The sequence below is a fragment of the Rhamphochromis sp. 'chilingali' genome, assembly GCF_963969265.1.
Source record: "Rhamphochromis sp. 'chilingali' genome assembly, chromosome: 6".
NCBI classification, from domain to species: domain Eukaryota; kingdom Metazoa; phylum Chordata; class Actinopteri; order Cichliformes; family Cichlidae; genus Rhamphochromis; species Rhamphochromis sp. 'chilingali'.
This window is the reverse complement of record NC_137933.1, coordinates 25,107,240-25,126,076: the sequence shown is the minus strand read 5'-3', so window position 1 is coordinate 25,126,076 and position 18,837 is coordinate 25,107,240. Positions and strand designations below refer to the sequence as shown.

The 18,837-nt window shown below is 36.2% G+C and overlaps 1 long non-coding RNA gene across 1 annotated transcript; it reads left to right on the top strand.

Moving 5' to 3' along the window:
* The first annotated feature begins 8,866 nt into the window (after positions 1-8,866).
* LOC308398375 lies at positions 8,867-11,961 on the top strand. The gene is made up of 3 exons (XR_013971944.1): positions 8,867-9,017; positions 10,143-10,277; positions 11,561-11,961. It is a non-coding gene; the product is annotated as an uncharacterized lncRNA (long non-coding RNA).
* Positions 11,962-18,837: the final 6,876 nt, after the last annotated feature.

Here is an 18,837-nt window from a genome sequence, read left to right as displayed (position 1 = left end):
CTTTTGTGTTTAAAACATGAATTTACAGCTGGAGTCTCAGTTTTCTTTCAATTCTCTGCATTCAAACGCAGATCCTAAGAATATATGAAAAGAGTTATTTTTTGTACTGACACCTGGATATCAACAAGTCATACCATGTACTCCAGCACAGTTATGAAGCAATTAAAAGAACAGAATTGAACCTTTCAATATCAGTACGTTACAGCTGATGTGGATAACAAAAGAGCATAAGTGAACGCATAGTGCATTCTCCATCTCCCTCTTAAGGTCTCAAAGTCTAAAGCTGGCAATCACCTGCTTGCTTTCAAATGAAACAGGTCTTCATTTATTTCAGCTAAAGCTTCATTCCTTTTCTTCATTTTTTTCTATTGGATAGAAAAATACATAGAACCTACTTTGTTAGCTGTTTCAGAAAACATACATGCAACAATACTAGCAAATACTTTGCACTGTTTAAAAAATGGGAACAATAATAATAATCTGGTCCTTTGCAAGTCTTACCTCAGTTGGATAAAAAAAACATAGCATCTTACACCAAATCAGTTTATTTATGCAACAAGAATTAAGTCAGAATGCAGAAGCAGTCCTGTGAAAACTAAGTAAGTTTAGCTTCCATACGAATTAAGAGGCGTAGAAGCAGCTAGGTGCTGATAATCGAATGCATTTAATTAATTCATCATAACCAAGTGTGAGCATCTCTGTAACAGCAGACGTTTGCTGGCTTGGAGGAATCACATGTGTGTTAGCATAGAGTCAAGGAGAACATCAGTGGTAAATGTAAAGAATCAACAATTGCCTATCAGTACTGGAAGGTACATGGACATTTACAAAGAACCAACATGTGGACTGACAAGTGGAAAGCAAGAGTTTCCAATTTTCCTAGAGGAAGTAGCAACAAATGGCAAGGTCAGACTGTGCAACACTCAGAGAAACTGCAAAACAATACAAGAGCCACAGGCCTCAGTTAGCATGTTAAATATTAAAGTTCATGACACTGGAAAGGTTGAACAACTATGTCTCGCTTGGAAGGATTGCCAGGAAAAAAAGTCTCTTCTCTGTAAAAAACAAAATAATGGCAGCAGAGCTCAAGTTTGAAAAAGTGCATCTGAGCAAACCACCCTGTCCTGTTTAGACAGGACAAGAACCAAATGGAAATGTTTGGCTGGACAGCACCAAGTTTATTGAAAATCAGACATATCGTATCAGCACAAAAACCTTGTACCAGCTGTCAAGTACGGAGGTGGAGGGTTGATGATTTAGGCCAGTGGTCCCCAACCCCCGGGCCTTGGACCGGTACCGGTCCGTGAGTTGTTTGGTACCGGGCCGCGAGAGTTGAGGCTCAGGTGTGAAATGTATGTTTTTCAAGGTTTTTATCGGTTTTCAGCGTTATTTTGTTATCGTTTTTATCGTTAACTCTGTTTTCCTGGGTCTTTTCACGTGTGTTATGAATAAATCTTCTTTTTTTCGGTATCGGTACTAGTTTTATTTTGTTGTATTTAAAGGCCGGTCCGTGAAAATATTGTCGGGCATAAACCGGTCCGTGGCGCAAAAAAGGTTGGGGACCGCTGATTTAGGCCATAAGACCATATTGGGATCTAGATATCTTGCAGTCCTAGAGTCGACCATGAACGCCTCTGTATATCAAATGTGAGGCCATCTGTCCAAAAGCTGAAGCTTGACACAAATTGTGTGATGCAACAAGACAGTGGTCCCAAACACAGCAACAGATCTAATATAGAAATCGAAAAAGAAAAGAGTCGAGGTGTTCCACATGGCTCAAAGTCCAGAACTTAACCCAAGTGAACCTTAAGACAGCTGTGCATAAACAAATGCCCAAATGAATTAAAGCAACGTTGTAAAGAATAGTGGTCCACCTTTCCTCTACAACAATGTGAGAGATTGATAAAGTCATATAGAAAACGAATGCTTCAAATTACTTTAAATTATTGTGAGATTCTTCAAGCAACTGAATTATCCAATTATTTACTTTTTCACACTGCTTCTGCGCTTTGGCTTAATTTTTGTTAAATAATCACTCTTGTCATTTATATTCATATTTACAAAGTTTAAGTACTTACTATGGACCACATTATTTTTATGATGTCCTGAAACTTTAGATTAGAAAGATTATAGAAGTACCTCTATTTGACTGAACGTGCCTGTAAAAGAGGATTATATGAGCTGGTCCATCTGTAATAAATACAGGATGAATTAAAATGTTCTCATTTTAATTTACTTTGTTCTGTTATGGGATGACTCGGCAGCATGTCCTACACACACTCTCCTCTCCTGATTAGCCTCTTTTTGTGTTCACACCCAGACAGACAGCAGCGACCAATGCCCAATGAAAATCAGTGTTCAGCGAGGTATTACTGTATCTTGACATGATAATCTTCTTTTTAAATGCACCACTGCACTCTTTCCTCCACCATGGAGCACTGCAGACAGCTCATACATTATCATTGAGTGCCTTTTCTCTTTCCTTACCCCTTCCTTCTCCATGTCACACCCACTGAATCCCCCACCTTCCCCTTGCCACTCTCTCCAGCTTGAGTGTCTCAGTGTGAAAACCTCATTATGTTTTGCTACTGGACCTGCAAACTCAATTGGACAGCAAGTTATAGTTCATGTCTGAGCCAGTGTGTCTGCTATTGTGTTTCTGTTTGAGTGTGGATGCGCATGCATTCATTTCTGTTTTGTGTGCGTGCATGCACCTGTATGTGATCTGTGGTGAATGAATCAAAAGGGCTCCATCACTGTGACAGTCCTCAGGTGGGGCAGTTTTTTTAAGCATTTAATAACTGTGGCAGCCGTGTAATTTGGCTGATGATAATGGCTATGCATTTCAAGACAGCTTTATACTGGCACTATTCAATTAGCTTTAATGCTAACCTTGAGCGATCGGGCTAAACATATTCTTTTGTGCAGTACAAACATTTTATTTATGACCAAACACTGACCAATGCTTCCAGAATACCTATAAATTATTATGAGTTATACTTTAAGATGTTAAAGTGTAAAAGATGGTATACAAAAATCGACAACCTTGGATTGTAATCTTTTCCTGAAAATATAGCCCAGTGTTGTGAGGTTGTAAAACATGAATTTGGACTTTGTCTTTATTGTGAGGAGCTTGAATGTGAGATAACAGTGTCCTCTGTGCAGTTTGATCTCAGTTTTGGATGAGGCCGTTTCTCCCTGGAGCATCTCTCGGACAGAGACCACACACAAAACTGTATGCTGTTTCCAGACTTGTGATGTAGTGAACAAAGAAAAATTGGCTTGACAAAGAGCACAGTAGGTTCCTCAGAGGATGAGCCAACCTATATTGGGCATTCTCTGATGAGTAATTAGTAGGAGGATTCAATTATGTTCAGAGATAGTGAGAACCTGAAACTCAGTTAACTTTGCATTACTGCCTCCTTCCCTGCCTCCTACCGTGAGAGAGCGGAGAGTGTGGCTGAACTGAGTCGCATTCTCAAACAACCCCATTCATCATCCTCGAGAGCCCTATCTTTTTCTGTCAGGGATAGTCTTGTTCACTTGGACTGCCCAGCTGTGACGAAAGAAAAAAAAATTTCTTAACTAACCAGAAACTTCTGTGTCATCTTGAGAGCCTGACAGAAATTAGAAAAGACAGAAAAACAAAAACAACTCAACAAGGAAAATATGAAAGAGACTAAAACTATTAAACACACTTAATAAAAACAAATATAATCATATACAAACAAACAAGCAAAAACGACCTTAAGAATTAAGGGAATTTTTATGTAGAGCTTGAGCACCAGCAAAAAAAGAGCCAATTCAATTTGGTGCTGATTTGGATAAATATGAGGGTACTGGAAGTTTGTTTCATATTTGCTCAAAGGGGTTCATACGATTGTTGGTGTTTTCTATGTTTTTTCTGTTTTGCTGTATGGTCTTTAGCTTACAATGTAAAATGCCCTGAGGCAACTGTTTTTCTGATTTGGTGATTTAAAAATAAATTTCAATTGAAACTGAATTGAATATTTCCATCAGACCAGCACCTTGTGACCAGGTGTCCCCTCAAACAATTTGCATTGATCTCTTGCTATAAAGGGAGGTGTGCACAGCATGCCAGCTGTTCTAAAATGCTAGAATATTTCAGAGTAGTTTAATAAACATTATAGTGAATTGATATTTGATATTGCTCCTTTGGCATTTAAGTACTCGGGCATGTGTACATGTCGTCATATTAATTGTTTTTCTAATAAGCAGTTATGAAGTTTGGGTACTGTAGTTATGATGTAAGAGTACTCTCTAAGTATCCTTCTGTTTTGGTCTTCTTTGCTTCAACTGGACACAAATTATTGTGTTGTAGAGGACAAAACTTTTTTTTAAAAAAACTTGAGGGTGGCATAGTGAGGATATCATTTTTTTTCACCAATATGACATGTTGCCTGTTTACTGCACAAACTTTATGCATTTTTCTGGATTCATTTATCTTTAGTAGGCCTTTCAGATATAAAGGATAAACTAACTCGTTTAAGTACACAGTACAGATCTACTCAAGCGTTGTAGATTTTCAATTCAATGGAGTTTTATATTTATGTATCAACAAATCACAACAACAGTTGCCTTTATTTTTTTTAAGGTAAATACCCTACAATAATACAAAAAAAAAACCCCTTTCACAATCAGAGTAACGAGCAAGCACTCTGTGACAGTAGGAAGGAAAAACTCATTTAACAAGACAAGACCTCCAGCAGAACCAGACTTAGGGAGGGGCAGTATTATGCTATAACATGTTAGGGTTGAGAAGGAGACAAAAACTGAAGGTAAACAGCTGACTTTAAACTTATATACATGCCAGAAATTACCTGTTTAAATATTTTGTTTCTATTGATTTTTATCTAGCAAAAGGCTCTCGAAATACAATTTTCTCTAAATATATTTATTTTCCATTTTCCTCATGTAACAACAAAATAAGATAGCTGTGTAAATATACTGTTCCTGTTTTGGTGGTTACAAATAAACTCTGGGTTGAATTTGATTGTGTTTGTCCGTTGTAACAGTTTGTGGGGGTTTTGTAACAGTAACTATTTTTGAGCTGGTTCAGCATAGTACTCCATGTATCAACTTTATGTAAACAAAAAGGAATGATGCTGAATGAAGGATTAAGTTCTTGAAAGTACTTAATCAAAGAGCTATATGTGTATACATACATATATCGTAACATATATTTATATATATGTGTGTGTATGTACATTGTACAAGTAAATGCATAGTTATTTATAGAATTTTAGTTTTTCTTCTTAGGAAGGAGTAATAAGACATATGGAGAGAATATTATGTCAGTGCACTCTGGTATATTGCTTGTGTATATTAGAACTCATTTATTCATGATTTTAAGACTTATTTTGTCTGATTTGTCAAAATAGTTCCATAAGAATCAATGTGCTGCAGAAAATATCATCACAAAACCTGGGTGAAGAAGAATGCTATCATTATTGCAAGATTGTTTATTCAGCCAACTTCTCTCCTCTGGGTGTCAAATAGAACAGCTTGTTGTCCAGTACTAGAGTTACCAAGCCATGTGTGAAGAAACATTTGTACCGATGTCTAAATAGTTTAAATGATCTAGCGCTAATCCAATTTTGCATGTCAGTTTGTTGAAAAAGTAAACTAAAAATTAGGTTGCACTAAAGAGGGCCATAGTGTGGTTAGTGTGCACTGTTCATTCTTGGTTTTTGGCCTTGACCCTGTGTACAGACTTTTGTCTAAGACCTCTAAATAATTCAATGAAGTGATATACACTAGATGATGAAACTTCTTCTTTCCCCCATAATTTTAGGATAAAATGTTACGTTACACTAACAGTCCAGTTGGACTATCTGTCTGTGTAGTCTCTCTCACAAGGCGGTAAAATCCTTTATTTAACTTCAGAAAGACTCAGTCTCTGATGTTCTTTTGTAATCTGTATGTAATCATGTTACTAATTAAGGCCATTAGTTGTGAAATGTTCAGCCAGGTGGTTTTTAAACAGTACATAACCAATCATGTATTTCATTTGACCGACATTTTGAAACATGTTGCAGGAATCGAATTCAAAGTCAGCGTATATTTTATTCATTTCATTCATTCATTTTGGGATTTTAACCCGACACTGCTTCAAAAATATTGAAGTTGAGACTTGGGGCAGCTGACAGGATTCCTCTGTTTCTCTATCTAGGTATGCTTTTACTGCATTGGCTCTGTGTTTAGGATCTTTGTCAGGCTGAAAAATGAAGCCAGTCTAACACTTTCCAAATTGCATCACATGGTAGATCAAAATACTTTTGTGGCATTCTTAATACAACCAATTTTGACAAAGCTAAATTGCAGCCCAAACTATGACAGAGCCTCCACCGTGTTTTACTGATGGCTGTAGACATTCATGGTTGTACTTCTCTCCTTAGCCAGTTATAGAGAAGCACACAATCAGAATGAATACTGTTATTGCCCCAAACGTGTTGTAGGTAACTACATAGCTTCATATTTGCCTAATCAGACTGAGAAAGTGACAAAATGTTCATGTTGACTTTGCACTGGCTATTATTGAGTCTAACTACTGGTTCGGGCAGTCAAAGCTGCCATGTTGTATTTGGTGCGCTGTTGTTTTTATCCAGTGGCAATGTCAGAATATTTTGTTCTTCAAATGTCAGTCATTCTCATAGGCAGCGACCAGGCCAACAAAAGACCTTAAATGGCGTACTCATGGAGCAAGAACTATATGTGATTCCAGTAATAGGTGTGTGTGCATGTGTGTGTCGTCTTGTCTTGTTTTTTTTTTTGTTTTTTTTTTTTTTTAATTCATATTTTTATTAAGGTTTCAAAAGCAGGCATTCACAGTATGTACATCATGTAAGCATTCTTCATACTTAGGTTATCTGCCTTAAATACTGAAATAGTATTTTAATTTACATCCAAGTCATAAGGGAAGAATACTTACAACGATAGAAGTAATTGAAACCATCACATAATCCGAAAATCAAAAAACAAAAAACAAAACTAACAAACCTAAGAAAAGAGAAAAAAACAAAACAAAACAAAAAAAACAAAAAAAAAGAAACAAAAACAAAAAACAAAAAAACAAAAACAAAAACAAAAACAAAAACAAAACAAAAAAACACGGATGTGTTGGTATGGGGTGATCCTATAAATATATATACATACATCATAATTATTGGTTTGTAATAGTAAAATCTGGCCTATGAGGCGTGATATATTTAACCCAGTTTTCCCAATATGATGTAAATTTCTCCAGCTTGTGGTTAACAGAAGCTGTTATCTTTTCCATGTTATAAATTTCCATTGTGATTTCCATCCATGTACTTATGTTTGGGCTCTCTGGGGATAACCATTTTCTGGTGATATTCTTTTTACAGGCCACCAATAAAATATTTATTAAATGTTTATCATATTTAGGCCATTCCTGAGGTATATATCCAAAGAACATAGTCTTACTCTCGAGAGGTATTTCACGTTTAAAGATATCCTGTAAGGCATTATGTATTTCTCTCCAATAATCCCTCAAGATTGAGCAGTCCCAGAAAATATGGTAATGATTTGCACTTTGATTTCCACAGTTCCTCCAACAAGCAGGGGGGTTATCATCATAATGAGACTTCTGAGAAGGTGTTATAAAGTATCTAATTAGGCACTTCCAGCCAAATTCCCTCCACTTTTGTGAGCTGGTACACATCCACTGATATCTCCATATTGCCGTCCATTCTTCCTCTAATATTTTTATCCCTCCTTCCTTCTCCCATTTTGTTCTAATATATGAAGTCGAATGTGGTTTCAAATCCATTAGACCCTTATAGAGACATGATACAATTCTATCAATAGTTTCTGAGTTATAGCTTTTTATAAACAGTTCCATCAAGCGTGTGTTTATCATTGTTACGTTTCTCATCTTCGTGTCGGCATAGTGCCTTAACTGCAGATATCGATAGAAGTCTTCTTTTTCTAATGAAAATGTTTTTCTAAGCATGTCAAAGCTGAACAATTTTCCATCCTTCATTATACTGCACAGGGCTGTTATGCCCTTACCTGTCCAGTCCTTGAATCTAGAATCCAGTTCATTAGGTTTGAACTCTGAGTCGTAAGCACACCATTTAAGAACTGTAATATTGGTCTCGAGTTTATATTCCTTTATAATAGTTCTCCATGTTTTAAGGGTCCTTTTCACCCACATGTTATCAGTATTTTTTATATAGGTTTGTAAGTTATTGTCAGCTAGAGTTGCCTGAATAGGTATAGACAGCATTTGTTCCTCAATGGTTTTCCATTGGGCAGTGTATGATTGGTTACACCAGCATATTATTGCTCTCATCTGCGCTGCAAAATAATAATATCTGAGGTCAGGGAGGCCCCATCCTCCCTTTTGCTTAGCCAGCTGTAGTGTTTTAAGGCGAACCCTTGGTCTTTTACCTTGCCATATATATCTAGATAACATTTTATCCCACTCATTAAATTGACTTTGGTTAATCTCTATTGGTAGGGTTTGAAATAGATACAAAAATCTTGGCAATACATTCATTTTAATAGAATCAGTTCTTGAATTAAAACTAAAGAAAGGAATTAAATTCCATCTTACTATATCTTCCTTTATTTTTTTGTATAAGGGTAGGTAGTTCTGTTCGAATAGTTTTGTAAGGTCTTTCGGTAAATTTATGCCTAAATATTTAAAACACTCCGTTTGCCATACCAGAGAGTAGCTACATTTTATTTCTTCTGGTGGGCTGTAGTTATATGAGAGTAGCTGGGTTTTACCTACACTGTAAAAAAAATCCGTAAAAATACAGTACAATCTACTGTATAAACGTGAAGGAATTTTCCGTATTAGTCATTTACAGGTATTTTTCTGTATTTCTCAACTACTGCAATGCATTGTGGGAAAAAGAACCTGAAAAGGAGGGAAAAGTAAGCGCAAGAGCAGCCATTAGGCTTCTTTCAGGCTTCATCTGGATTTTGGATTCTGAAGTTGGAGAAACTGCCTTCAAATTTCTGTGGTAAGTATTAAAACTCATGTTTCGTTTTATTAAAATAATGTTTTTCAAAAGACTCCGTGTTTTTATTTAGAAAGAATTGTTAATTTATTTGTTAACTGGTTTCGGCTGTCTCCAGACAAGTCAGGAATATTTTGCTGACTCATTTTTTAAAATAATTGTTATTTAGGTTTAACATGACTTAAGCTTTATTTTAGTTAATGTTAAAATAATTTTTACTGTGATACCACCAGTTTTGCCCTTCAGTGGCTGAACCAGTTTTCATAAATATTATAGTTAGCTGTCTGTGTCTCTCTGGGTATTACACAGCTGTGACTGCTAACTAGCTAATTAGCGAAAGTCAGCGATGTGGATAACTGGGAAAGTGAGAACTTCATGGTTCTAGAAATTATTCTAGGACTCTAATAAGTACTGTATCAATACCTGTGTTTTACAGTTGGCTCTACTGTACACTTTAAAGGGTTTCAGGCAAAGTTACACTAACCCTAGTTTAAGCCTCAGACCTTCCTGGCTGACGCTAGCAAATGCTAATGTTAGCCTCTGATTTGGGCTGCTAAAGTAAAGACTTTTAGCTAGCTGACCAGCATAGATTATTTCGGTGGTTAACAGACTGTAGTGGTAAAATTATTGAAAGTATAGTTTCACCTCAGCACATTTACAATTACAGTATGTCTATTTTGTAGCACATAGAAATGTTTAGTTAATATTTACAGACAGACACATTTTCCCTGTAACTGTGTTTTTACTCCAACATTTGTTGAAAATGTAATTTATGAAATGCTGAGCAGTATTTCTTGTATGTGGAATATTTTTGTCACCCCACTGTGCTAATGTGATTAAATACTAAAAATGATTACTAAAAAAATTCAATAATAAATCAATAATAACTATTTCTTGATTGAACTATAATGTAAGTGCAGTGCTGGTGTGCAGGGGCTCTATATGCCTTGTCTATATCAAGCTTTTAGCCAAATATAAGCAGAGATATTTGTATCTTTCTTAAAAATCCAGATCCTTACAGATTATTTGAGAAATGGATCAACAGCTATCACTACTTGAAGCACTTTAAGTCCTGCAGTGGAAAAATATCCCTTATTTCACCTTTGATCACACACTTTGGTTTTCCAGTGCAGAGCAATGGCCAAGAAAAGGAAAGACTTCCCCGAGTGAAAAAAAAGATGAAGATACAAGCTGGTGATGATCCAGAGCAGCTGGTCTCAGGAAATGAAGAAAAACCCTGATCACCTTCTCTACAAACACAAGGTGAGTTTAATGTTGTGGTTGATTTAGTTTTTCAAGGTATGTATGTTACTTTAATTATAAACTGCTTTTGTTGCAACAGAATGGTGTTATGTGTATGCAACTCTACGTGAATTATAATCCTTTGTAGGGCTGCGTGATATGACCAAAATCTCATATCCCAATATAAGACGTATCTCTCCTGATAACGATATATATCACAAAATAGTGCATTTTCTGTAAATTCTGTGATTCTCGGGCAACTCGACTTATGTGAAATGTTTTCAGTTGGGCGTCGTGTACCTGGAGTCGAGTGTTTTGACCGATGCATGAAACTATACATTTTTAGACATGAGTTTAAATGGCCGCCATTTTCTTTCTGAGTATTTATTACACGGCGTGCTGCAAGGAAAAGCCTGTTCTAACGTTTGAGTCTAAGGATTATTTTGAGCACCTGACGACTCTTTTTTGCTTTTCATTCGTAAACTCTCTCGAAACTCTTTCATGTGATTCTTGTGTAGGTGGTTAAAGAGGTTTGTCGTGTTCGAGTGGTGGTGGGGACCAGTTTGTGGCATAATTTGCATAGTACAGTTTTCTGGGGCGTGTCAGACTTTTCATAACCAAACCATGTCCATGCTACAGAGGTAGCCCCTCATTTAACAATAAGGTCCTCGATTTCTTTTGACTGGTCCTTCTGGTTCTGCCTCATCCTTGCTGGCCATGCTGGTATTCTCTGTGCCTTCGTCTGCGTGGTGACTGTAAGCGCCATTTATAGTTACTTGATGTTTTTATTTGAGGTCATTTGTTTGATGCATATTCTGAAATTTTATGTTTGAGAATAATGTATATCATTTCAGTTTAGTTTGAAAAGTCTCAACAGAAACTTGAGCTTTATTGTGAAAGGTTTATGTGGAAAATAAACAAGCGGACGGCGGAGCCACACGATGGTTTTATCCTCATTGTTGGTAACGAAAGTACGCGTAAAAACAGTCACTTGTCCGTCCATAGTGTGGTTATTTTAAGTATAAGAGAAGGAGAGAACTTTAAGAAATAATATAGCAACTACAGTGACCATCAAAACCATGAAAAAAATATTGCCGTAAACAGTTTATTTTGCAACACCACAAAACAAAGAATAGTGTATAATATGAAACGATAGACATTTTTATATCGTAATCTGATATATATCGTCATATCGCACAGCCCTAATCCTTTTTTTGTTTATGTTGTTTATGCTCTAGGTAAAAAAAAATTATAAAAATACAAACTTTTTAAAAATGTCTTGTTGTTTCTCTTTTTTTCCTCAGAATAAATTGCGACTAGTCTCAATGGCTGACACGGAGGAGCAACACAGCGACACGTTAACTCCGACTGCTGCAGTTCCTGTATGAACTGAGCAACTCTTAAAATCCAAGGAAAAGCTGAGTGTATTTTACTTAAAGCTCAGATGGACCTTGATGTACTAACATGCAGGCTGCATTCAGGACTTTGTCACACTGTTATATGAAGAGCGGTAACAAGACTTTGTAGTAATTTGTCTTACTATTGTCTTATTTGTTGTGATTTAGGGTCTGTGCGCACTAGCAGAGGTTTTTGTTTGTAACTGTAACCTCGTTTTCAGAGCCTTGTCTAACATTTAATGGTCATGAAATATGTCAGACTTTTTCCTCTACTTAACCAGCTTAGAGAATTTGAACACCGTGGAGAAAAAGGTGTGCATTGAGGATTTTGAACTATGATGTTTAAGTGTTGTCACTGCCGAGGATTCGTGGACACAGATCCTTATTCACTATGCTGCTGTTTACAGTTTAACTTTTCATCAGAACAAGCACTTCTAATTATACTTTGCTCCTCACTGACAAAACAAGTCCCGTAAATACACTTTTATCTTTAAGTTTGGGACAGTAATCTGTCTTAATTTATTATGTGTTGTAGTTATCATATGGAGAAAAGTCCTGTGGTTATCCATCAGTCCTGTTCGAATAAACCCAAAGTTCAGGAACATCTTCTTTAGATCTGTTCAGTTGTATTCATGTGGCACCACTTAAACAGTCAACAAATTTTGACTCAAGTATGTTATATTGTAAGGTAAAGAGCCCAAAGAGTTAATCTCAGACAAATGTTCACACAAATGTGAATTACATTCACTTCATTAATGAAGTGAATGTAATTCAGTAATCAAAGGTGTTTGGCTATAACTGACTACATGTGTATACTGTATCATAAGTGGACAGAGATGGATGTAAACCACACCTTAACCATTTGGCTGAGGCAAAACTACCACAAGGCAGTGATTCTAACTAAAAGGTACTCTGGATATTATTAAATGTGAACATGTCGTTAAATATGACATTTTTTATTTGTCAGGTGTCCTGTTTGAAGAAAACACTTGGTAGCCACTTGAATGAATGTAAATAAACACATTTACATGAGGGCAACCTGATTTCAAGGAAATAAAAATGCTCAAATTTGAAAGCTTGTGAGTTATTTTGTTCATGTATCAGCTGTTTAGTAGTTTTATGACAAGATGGATGCTGTCATTATATTTTAGTATAGTGTTTGAGTTAAGGAGAATAAAAGAATATTTAACATTAATTGTACCAATGTTGTTGTGTACGAAGCACAAATTAATTTAAGTTTTAATTTATGAATTTTTGAGTACATGGTGTACTAGGTTGTAATTGCATAGAAATGTACGTTTATGGATATAAAGAACTATATTCAATGAGTTACAGTGAAAAGAAGTGCTTGGAAATAGTAATATAAACAGAAATTTCAATTTTTCTATTAACGGAAAATATCAGTTAATGATACAGAAAATATACTGTGAATAAACGGAATTTTCTGTTTTATAGCTGAAGGAAATGTCCGTAAATAGTACAGAGAGTATACTGTAAATCTACAGAATTTTCCGTTTTATCATTTACAGAAAGGTCCGTCAAACCTCCGTAAAAAAACAGAAAATGTACTGGCAGAAAATTACCAGGACATTTTCTGTTTTTCTACGGAATATTTTTTTACAGTGTATATTAATTTTATAGCCTGATAATTGGCCGTATTGTTCAAATGACTGCATCAGCTTGGGTAAAGAATATGTTGGGTGTCCAAGGTAAATCAAAATGTCATCCGCGTAGCAAGCCAGTTTATATTGTGTCCCTTTGATAAAAATTCCCTTAATGTCCTTATTTTGCCTGATGGATTGAGCTAGTGGTTCCAAGTATAGTGCAAAAAGTAACGGTGACCATGCACAGCCCTGTCTAGTGCCCCTTTTTAGGGTAAAACTGTTGGATAGGCATCCATTAATTTTGATCCTGGCTGTAGGATTATCATATAATGCTTGTATCGTTTTAATAATCATATCATGAAAGCCAAATTTATATAGTACCCTGTAGAGGAACTTCCAATTGACAGAGTCAAAGGCTTTTTCAGCGTCTACACTCATCACAATTGCTTTGATTTTGTGTTTTTGTATATGGTCCATAATGTGTAGTGTCTTTCGTATATTGTCCTGTGTTTGGCGTTGATGTATGAAACCTGTTTGATCATTACATATCAGTGTTGGTAGGAACTCTTCTAGCCGTTTGGCCATGATAGATGTGAAAAGTTTATAGTCCACGTTAAGAACAGAGATTGGCCTGAAAGATCCACATTCCATTTTATCTTTGCCTTCTTTTGGTATAACTGAAATAATTGCCTCCTTCCAACTGGGGGGCATTTGTGCCTTTTTCAAAACCCAATTCAATGTAGGCAGTAAGACAGGTATCAGTTCCTTTTTAAATTCTTTATACCACTCTGCCGTGTAACCATCTGGTCCTGGTGATTTACTTAATTTAAGCCTATTAATTGCAGCTTTTAATTCTTCCTCAGTTATATTCATTGTCATTGCTTGATTTTGTTCTTCATCTAGAGTGGGTAAGTCTAGAGAGTTCAGAAAGCTATCCATCTGAGCTTCAGTCCCGCCCGGGGCTTCAGAGTATAGGGTCTGTCTTGTTATATTAAAAAACTTTGTATCCATGTCAGAAAAGCAGTAATGAGGAAGCAGCTACTCGTTTTAAAACAGAATAATTGCCACTTACTGCTGTTACTTTTTGTCAGGACTAACTGCCTCTTTGACAGAATAACATCTCTATGCTTCCTGGTTATTATCATTTAAGCCTTCATTCTTTGACCAAGACCCGTGTCTCTGTAATAGAAAGTCATTGCAGCAGATTATCCTTTACCCTATGCATCAGTCTCCTTCATCCTTTGCACCACTCCTCATCATCGGCTCCCCTCTGTAGCATTCAGAAAATAATATACTTTTCCCAGTTTGTCAGGCTGCATCACTCTTTGAAGTTAATGAGTCAAAACTATCAGTCGTTTCGCTTTTAATTAGAAAACGGACAGAATGATTACAATTTTAATTGAAGTTGTCATTTTCAATTAAGATATGACATCCTTGAGAAGCCCTCTCGTCTCACAGCCCTTTATTTATTCATTTATCAAGAGCCTCCTGGAGATGTTTCACTCCAGATCTCATTTCTCTTCTTCTCCTCCTCTTTTCCTGTTTGGGACTCTCATCATGCCACCACTCTATGTCTTAATGTCTGTTTAATGTCTTATTTTTACCCTCATCTTACACTCTACTATGGCCATTATTCTTAATCACTATTCCTACTCAGTCCCTTACAGAAAAGCTTCTCGTCTAAGTGTCTTTTTACTCCACTGCATCACATTTTATATTCGTCTGTCAACATCCCTCTTCTTTAAAATGAGTAAAGAAATGTGAATGGATCTAATTTATTTGCTTTACAAAATATGTTAAAAAATGTGTTTGGTAACTTCCACAATTAACACAAATTACAATAATGCATCACATCTCTTGGATGTTGATAACGCCGCCTCACGTGGGTCAGTTATAAGGAGATTAATGTGTTAAAAAAACACTTTAAGTGAGATTCAGGGCTCGATGTATGACAAAGCTAAAAGAGTCGGGGTACAGAGCACAGTGTGCGTTAATCTAAAACCTGTAAATTCTGAACCAAAGTTGTTTATATTTTTTACCCGGAGGCTATTTCCTCAAAAGCTGAAGCTTTAGGAGGGAGTTTTCTCTTCCAGCAAGAACAAGTTTCACAGATAAATAAGAAAGACAACCACTGAATTTTAGATAGCATTTTAAATATTCCCTCAGATTCTTTTGTGATAGAGTTTACAGTTTTCAAGATTCAGCTAGCACATGAAATATAAATGTTGGTGAGAGATGTTTCTGATTTCTGATGATGGCTTTGTTGTTTAAGATTATGAAAACACAAAATACTGTGTGTTCAAGCCAGGACTCTTTGATCTTGAAAAAGAGAATGTTATAGATGACTGGATTTCAAACAGTGATATAATCTGCCGGTCAACTCGCCAATAGTTTGGTCAAAACGTCTTTGCGTGTATGTTTTATGAGGCGACTTCATCCATTTGTCCATGGACTGATTATTAGTTTTGCCTAAGGAAAAAATCAACTACCTTTAAAAAAACACTCACTGTACTTAGATATTTCCAGGGACACTGTGCTAAAGACGATGCTTGTGTAACTGCATTTTGTTAAAACAGCTGGTCAGAAAGTTAAGTGTAACTGACTGTGTTTCTCTCTTTTATAGAGGAATTAAAATCATTTAAAATTTTGTGACAGGCTGGCAGGACGAGAGGTGTACCCCAGCTCTCGTCCTGTGACATCTGTGATGGGCTCCGGACCCCATGTGACCCTGAATTGGATAAGGAGAAGAAAATGTATGGGTGTATAAATGACTATTTAACTAAATGCAAACATTCATTTATTAATTATTCACTGAGGCTCAGAAGGCTAGCAGGTAAAAACGGGTATGATTCTTTGTTGACCATAATTTTTTGTGGTTGATCACAGCACTGATATTTGCAGACAGTGTGAGCTTGTTTTAAAAAGCTTGACTTCTGTCTTTGTGGATTCTGTAATTTTCCCTGAAATATGAACCACAATTCATTTATCTTATTCGACTAGCTAAAGAACATGACCTTTATAATAACAGATTAGGAGAACTCTACATGGACAGAAATGCAAATGTGCACGACTCCGTAGTTATTGCATTTTTAACAAAGGACTATTCACACACAACTAAAAAAGTGCACGCACAGCACTGCTCCCAAACAAATACATACAGGAATTCTGTTGTGGACGGTTAGGCTGCACAGACAAGGATGCTCAGAATTTTAAGGCAGAAGTTGCAGTTGTTGAACATTGTTTTCTTTTGTACTGGTTATTTTTTGCCAATTGCAAGAAGAGCTTGTTCATTCCTAAAAGAACATCATGTCTGATAGAGTGCTGGAACAGGTGCCAGCCAATGGAGGCCGTGCTTTTCTTTTCTTTTTCTTTGATTAATGAAAAAAAGGTAACAATAAGTTTTGGGGCTGAGTACAATTATGTTGGTTATATAAATGTGGCAATTATGTGTAATTATGTTTGTACCCTGGACTTCTTGTGCTGTTCTACATTTCTGCTTCTCGGTCATATATTTAGTTTTCCTCCATTCTTTTTTTTCCTGCTTCTTCCTTCGGTTCTTCTTGTCCTCACCTCTTCCAAACTGGAGGGGTGGGTGGCTACAGCTCTTTGCAGTCCATTTCCTAGTGAGGAGGCTCTTGAGTGCAGCCCGAGCCATTCTTTGCCTGCACAATGCTGTATTCACATTAACTCTTATCAAAGTTAATCTTGCATCCAAATGCTGTGCGCTGCTCAATACCGACTGCACTGAAAGGAGAAAATGAAAAAGACAAAGCAAGCAGCCGAGAACGAGAGGGAGAGAGCAGTGTGTAGATAAAGAACAGAGAAATAATAGTTTAATGGTGATTGGAGATGGGTGGAATAATCATGGCAGTCGTCTGACTGCACAGTAAAAAAATTGTAATATAAAAGTATTTTACTGTGTATTTTACAGTTTTGTACTGTTTTTCTAGAATATCATTAAATTCACATAAATAGACTGTGATTTTACATTTCAAATGTAAATTAACGTAAAATCATTGTAAATGTAATAAAACATAATTTTCTTGTTTTTTTAAATGTATTTGTCTGTACATATGCATATTTAGATTGCTAAAATACATTCACAAATGTATCATAATTTCACAAATATTTGTCCGTAATTTGAAAGATTGAACTGTTAAATTCAAATGTAATGCTATGGAAAAATATATATAATGGTTCTTATAAACTTTCTTTACATCAAATAATTATTATTATCATTGTTATTTAGGGCGATTGTGGCTCAAGAGTTGGCAGTTCGCCTTGTAATCAGAAGGTTGCCGGTTTGAGCCCTGGCTCGGACAGTCTTGGTCGTTGTGTCCTTGGGCAAGACACTTAATCTACTGGTGATGGCCAGAGGGGCCGATGGTGCGATATGGCAGCCTCTCCTCTGTCAGTCTGTCCCAGGGCAGCTCTGGCTATGACTGTAGCTTGCCTCCACCAGTGTGTGAGAGTGAATGAATATTGGAATTGTACAGTGATTTGAAGGTCTCGAAAGGCACTAAATAAATGTAATCCATTATTATTATTATTTAAACCAACTGTTAACTGTATATTTCTGTACATTTAAGTATTATTATTCATATTGCCGCATTCATTGACCTTGTTTATAGGTCATTTCATTGTTTAATCACATTAAAATGTTCCTAATTTAATGTTTAAAAGCACTTGAAAGAGGCAAAATCCCATGTAAAATTAGGGCAACAAACTGTATTGTCACTACTGAAAATAACCGTACTTTTATGAGAAAGTTATTTTCTGTTATTTTCTGGTATTATTTTGGCGCCCCAGCTGCCGGAATATTACTGTTTTTGTAGGATTTTTTTTTTACGGTGTGGACTGAATATTGGTTTGATGTAAAATTAAACTCTGTTCATATCTGAAACTCTGATAGTTTATATTAAAAACAGACCTAACACTTGATTTTTACAGAGCTAGGAAAGAAGTTAGGGAAGAACAAATGGCTGGCACAAATAATTAAATAGAATTCGAATGCTCTCGTGGCATTTGTTCTCAGTTTAGTATCATATGAGAAACGCTGATGTCAGGATTCAAAAACTGATGCAAGGGACATTAAAAAAAGGAAAGAAAACATTGTCCTACTTCTGGTAAACAGAGACCCTCATCAGGTGAAGACGAGAAGGGAGTGTTTAGTGCAGCTCTTATGATTTGTTCAGATGATTAGAAACCCCCTTCGTAATTCTCTCTCTAAGTATCATCAGCCTCTTCACAAAAAAATACATGGTTACTCCTCCGCCTGTATCATCATCGACTAAAGTGCAGCTGGATTTCCTCATTGAGATGTAAAGAGCGATAATTGCAGACTGATTGCAGCTGTATGAGAGCTTTCATCTAAGTCCTGGTCTTGAAATATTGTGTGGTGGAAAGATATTTTGTACCACGTACCTTGAAATGCAGATTATGCCTACTGCTCTGCTGCAAAAGAGCCAACATTTCATGAAATTGCTGCATCTTAATAAAGTTCCCGCTAAAGACTGTTGTTTTATCTTAGTGGCCTCCAGCTCCCCCGAGACACTCTAATAAAGTCAGGATACATTATCA